Here is a 6133-nt window from a genome sequence, read left to right on the forward strand (position 1 = left end):
TGTATGTCTGTTTTCATGTCAACATCATACTATTTTAATTACTGTAACTTTGTAATATATCTTGAAATGAGGAAGTGTGATGCCTCCAGCCTTGTTCCTCTTTCTCAAGATTGCTTTGAAATGGGCCAAGGGACTTGAATAGACATTTCTCCAGGAGAAGACATACAAATGGCCAACAGGTATATGAAGAGGTGTTCAACATCATTAATCATCTGGGAAATGCAAATCAAAACCACAATGAGATATCACTTCACAGTTGTTAGAATGGTGATCATCAAAAAAAAAAAAAACCCAAATCAAGAGATATCAAGACTTGACAAGGATGTGGAGAAATTGTAACCCTGTACACTGTTCTGGGGAATGTAAAATGCCACAGTCTGGAGGTTCTTCAAAAAATTTAAAATGCAACTACCACATGACCCAGCAATCTCACTTCTGGGGATATATTCAAAAGAATTGAAATCAAGATTTTGAAGAGCTATATACACTCTCATGTTCATTGCAGCATTATTCATAATAGCCACAATACAGCAACGAGCAAAACGTCCATTGACTGATGAATGGATAAAGAAATGTGGTGCATATATAAATACAGTGGAATATTATTCAACCTTAAAAAAGAAGAGAATCCTGCTATATTTGACAATATGGATGACATGGAGGACATTATTGCTATCAAACATAAGCCAGTCATGTAAGGACAAATACTCATGAGTCCACTTATACGAGGCATCTAAAATAGTCAAACTCATAGAAGCAGAGAGTAGAATGGTGATTGTCGGGGGCTGAAGGATAGGAGGAAATGGGGAGTTTCTGTTCAAATGGTATGAAGTTTGTTATACAAGGCAAATAATTCCTAGAGATCTGCTGGTGTCTGTGTCCCCCCTTTTAGAACAGCAGGCCTGTGACTGCTGCAAACAGTAGAGAATGGCACAAGTGATGGTATGTGACTTTGAAAGCTAGGTCATAAAAGCCTGTGCAGTTTTCACCTGGGTCTTTTGAAATACTGGCTTTGGGGACATTTACTCTAAGTACTCTCTATCTTGCAAACAAACCACATCACTGGGTAAGCGTGAGCCACATGAAGATGTCAGCTCAGCCCTTAGAGTGATCCCAGTCAAGGGCCCAGATATGTGAGTGAAGAAGCCTCCAGATGACTCCAGCCTCCAGTCTTTCTGGTCACCCGCAGTTACAATAGGGCAGAGACAAGCCTGCTGTGCCCTGTCAAATTCCCTGACTCCATGCCCTTGAGCGTAGTAGACAGATTGTTGTTTTACGGCTTTAAATTTGCGATGGCTTGTACACAGCAATAGATCATCGGACCAGTGTATGCATTTTGATATGTTTTAAAATTCAAATTAAATATTAACCTAATTATGTTATAATAAAGTTATAAACCCACTTCTCCCCCAAAAATCTTTTGTTGACTTACTTTTGAAAACAGAAATAAATTTCCATTGAGTTGTGTATAATTCTAAGCCAGGGCATACTTTAAAATGAAGACACTTTTATAAAATAGTTAGTAATATGTAACTTGTAATGTGTAACGTGTAATCTGTGAGATAGGAGCAGGAAGAAAAAGACAAAAGCTCAGAGCTCCAAAGGGAGGAAACATATCAATGCATTAGAAATTTTAAATTATAATAGAGGAGCTACCCTGGTGGCATAGTGATTAAGTTCACCCCATCCCCTTCGGCTGCCCAGGGTTTGCAGGTTTGGATCCCAGGCAGGGATCTAGCACTGCTCATGGAGCCATGCTGTGGTGGTGTCCCATATGAAATAGAGGAAGATTGGCACAGATGTTAGCTCAGCCACAGTCTTCCTAAAGCAAAAAGAGAAAGATTGGCAATAGATGTTAGTTCAGGGGCAATGTTCCTCACACACACACATACAAAATTACAATAGAAATTTATAGAATATTTTATAATGGAAGAAAGAGATATTCCATGTAAATATGATTAAAGTAGAAATACTAAATTGTTATAAATTTCAATATTAGTCACATTTCTATTTTTCAGTAACAATATTTAAATAATCTTTGGAGGTAGAGTATAAGATAATGTGTTGAACATTCGTGTGTGTGTGTGTGTGCCCTTGAGGGGACAAATATTTTACAATGAAGAAAAACAACAAGAAAGTGGAAAATATAAACATACATAAAATATGCATTGTAATTCATTTTATAAAATAATTGAGGGGCCGGCCCGGCGGTGAAGCAGTTAAGTGCACACGTTCTGCTTCGGTGGCCCAGGGTTCCCCGGTTCAGATCCTAGGTGCAGGCATGGCACTGCTTGGCACACCATGCTGTGGTAGGCGTCCCACATATAAAGTAGAGGAAGATGGGCATGGATGTTAGCTCAGGGCCAGTCTTCCTCAGCAAAAAGAGAGGAGGATTGGCAGCAGTTAGTTCATGGCTAATCTTCCTCATAAAATAAAATAAAATAAAATAAAATACTTGAGTGTGGACCTGGTACATAATTCATATGAACTTGAAAAGTGAAGTAACATGAATGATAGTGACCTCTCTAAGGATGTGACAGTTAATCTGAGACCTGAAACATTGACAAGAACTGGTCATGCGAAGTTCCTGGAGAAGATAGTTTTATGTGGAGACACCATGAAGCACTGAGGTCTTCTATGAGAAAAAACTCATTCTGTGCCCTGCTGGAAGGGAAACTGAACAGTAGCCTCGTGAACACTAGTGAGAAAAATCATAGATGCTCTTATTTTTAAAGAAGACACATCTTTAAAAACTGCCAGACTGTGTTTATAATGCCATTAATATTTATAGGAAATCCGTTCTGCCCATTTTAGATATTGACTGGATATTGTATTGGCTGATTTTAGACTCGAAATATAATACACAGAGGGTTAGAAGAAAAAAGTGACATTTTAAGACATTGGTCTATAATTTACTTTATAGAGAACAAGCACCTTTATTTATTTATTTATTACAATGCAAGTTTTATTTTTAATTGGTTCTCATTTATAAAATTGACAATGCTATTTTACTAAAGTGCTGTAACAGATCTGAAAACTTTTAAAAGAAGAGCTAAAGGTAATTAGGCTATTAACTTTCTGCTTTCCTACTGACAATTTCACAACTTTATTTCTCTTTTTCTTTTGACTTAGCTATTTACATTGTTTTACGAAATTTAAACGTGATAATATATTGACACTGTGGGCCCCCATTGAATGTATATTTTTAACACGTTTCTTTTATTTTTCTTTTATTATTATTTTTTAAATTAATTTATTTTTTATTGTGGTAACATTGGTTTATATCATTATATGAATTTCTGGTGTACATCGTTATAGTTTGATTTCTCTCTAGATTACATCATGTTCGCCACCCAAACACAAATTACAATCCACACATGTGTGCGTAATCACCCCTTTCACCCTCCTCTCCTCCCTTCCCTTCTGGGACCCACCAATCCAATCTCTGTCTCTGTGTGGTTGTTTGTTGTTAGAACAAATATCTTTAAAAGGATTGGAAGCTATATGGTAATAGATTTGTAGAAACCATGGTAACCGCTCCTTAGGACACTTTTTTAAATTTATTTTATTTATTTTTTATTGAGTTATTGATAGGTTACAATCTTGTGAAATTTCAGTTGTACATTAATGTTTGTCAGTCGTGTTGTAGGTGCACCACTTCACCCTTTGTGCCCACCCCCCACCCCACCTTTCCCCTGGTATCCACTAAACTGTTCTTGGTCCATAGTTTTAAATTCCTCATATGAGTGGAGTCATACACAGATTATCTTTCTCTAGCTGGCTTATTTCACTTAACATAATTCTCTCAAGGTCCATCCATGTTATTGCAAATGGAATGATTTTGTTCTGTTTTGCAGCTGAGTAGTATTCCGTTGTATATATGTACCACATCTTCTTTATCCATTCGTCTGTTGCTGGACAATTAGGTTGCTTCCACGTCTTGGCTATTGTAAACAGTGCTGCAATAAACATTGGGGTGCACAGGACTTTTGGGATTGCTGACTTCAGGCTCTTTGGATAAATACCCAGTAGTGGGATGGCTGGATCGTATGGTAGTTCTACTTTTAGTTTTTTGAGGAATCTCCATACCGTTTTCCATAGTGGCTGTACCAGTTTGCATTCCCACCAGCAGTGTATGTGGGTTCCTTTTTCTCCGCAACCTCTCCAACATTTGTTGCTATTAGTTTTAGATATTTTTGTCATTCTAATGGGTGTAAGGTGATATCTTAGTATAGTTTTGATTTGCATTTCCCTGATGATCAGCGATGATGAGCATCTTTTCATGTGCCTCTTGGCCATCAATATATCTTCTTTGGAGAAATGTCTGTTCATGTCTCCAGCCCATTTTTTGATTGGGTTGTTTGATGTTTTGTGGTTGAGTTGCAAGAGTTCTTTATATATTAAGGATATTAAGCCTTTGTCAGATATACGACTTGCAAATATTTTTTCCCAGTTAGTGGGTTGTTTTTTTGTTTCAATCCTGTTTTCATTTGCCTTGAAGAAGCTCTTTAATCTGATGAGGTCCCATTTGTTTATTCTTTCTATGGTTTCCCTTCTCTGAGAAGGCATGGTGTCCGAAAAGATCCTTTTAATACTGATGTCAAAGAGTGTACTGCCTACATTTTCTTCCAGAAGCCTTATGGTTTCGGGTCTCACCTTTAGGTCTTTAATCCATTTTGAGTTTATTTTGGTGAATGGTGAAAAAGAATGGTCAATTTTCACTCTTTTACATGTGGCTTTCCAGTTTTCCCAGCACCATTTGTTGAAAAGACTTTCTTTTCTCCATTGTATGCCCTCAGCTCCTTTGTCAAAGATAAGCTGTCCATAGGTGTGTGGTTTTATTTCTGGGCTTTCAATTCTGTTCCATTGATCTGTACACCTGTTTTTGTACCAGTACCATGCTGTTTTGATTACTGTAGCTTTGTAGTATGTTTTGCATTCAGGGATTGTGATGCCTCCCGTTTTGTTCTTTTTTCTCAGGATTGCTTTAGAAATTCGGGGTCTTTTGTTGCCCCATATGAATTTTAGGGTCCTTTGTTCTAACTCTGTAAAGAATGTCATTGGGATTCTGATTGGGATGGCGTTGAATCTGTAGATTGCTTTAGGTAGAACGGACATTTTAACTATGTTTATTCTTCCAATCCATGTACATGGAATGTCTTTCCATCTCCTTATGTCGTCATCCAATTCTCTCAGAAAGGCCTTGTAATTTTCATTATATAGGTCCTTCACTTCCTTAGTTAAGTTTACCCCAAGGTATTTTATTCTTTTTGTTGCGATTGTGAATGGTATTGTATTCTTGAGTTCTTTTCCTGTTGGTTCATTACTGGAACATAGAAATGCTACTGATTTATGCAAATTGATTTTATACCCTGCAACTTTGCTGTAGTTGTTGATTACTTCTAAGAGTTTTCCAATGGATTCTTTGGGGTTTTCTCTATATAAGATCATGTCGTCTGCAAACAGCAAGAGTTTCACTTCTTCCCTCCCTATTTGGATTCCTTTTATTCCTTAGGACACTTCTTAATCAACACTAATTGAGAAGGAAGTTTACTGCTGAACGAAGGACATCTTTTACATGACACAAAGCAGTCAGCTCTAGGTACTATTTTTTATTCACTAGAAAGCAGTCAGTGTGCCAAAACTTCACTTAAACTTTAGTTTCTAAATGTCTTTTTACAGTTTGATTAAAGGTAAGAAAATATAATCAATAAATTTGAGAGTGATCATGAGGGATTGTATTTCTTCTCTTTCAAAGAAGCAACAAAATTCAAATATATATAAATCATTAGACAAACCGTCTTACTATTTCTTTAAAATGTTGCATTGAAAGAGCACATTGGAACTAAATCAAGGAAATATTTTGAGATCAAAATGTTGTGCATGTGAATGTGCTTTGTATACATTCTCATTTTAAACATTCTTACTGTTAATTGATAGCGTCTCTAACAATGAGAAACCAAACCAAAGTATCTTGTAATTTGATGTTACTTAGAATCAAAGTTATCTCTTCTTGTCCCATAATGAACTAATGACTAAGTCAAATTGATTCCTCCCTCTCCTTGTCACTCAGTCCACCTTCTGTGTTTCACACTACAGTCAACATACATTTCCCCAAATATTATGTCTTGAT

This window comes from Equus quagga, chromosome 12, assembly GCF_021613505.1.
Source record: "Equus quagga isolate Etosha38 chromosome 12, UCLA_HA_Equagga_1.0, whole genome shotgun sequence".
NCBI lineage: Eukaryota > Metazoa > Chordata > Mammalia > Perissodactyla > Equidae > Equus > Equus quagga.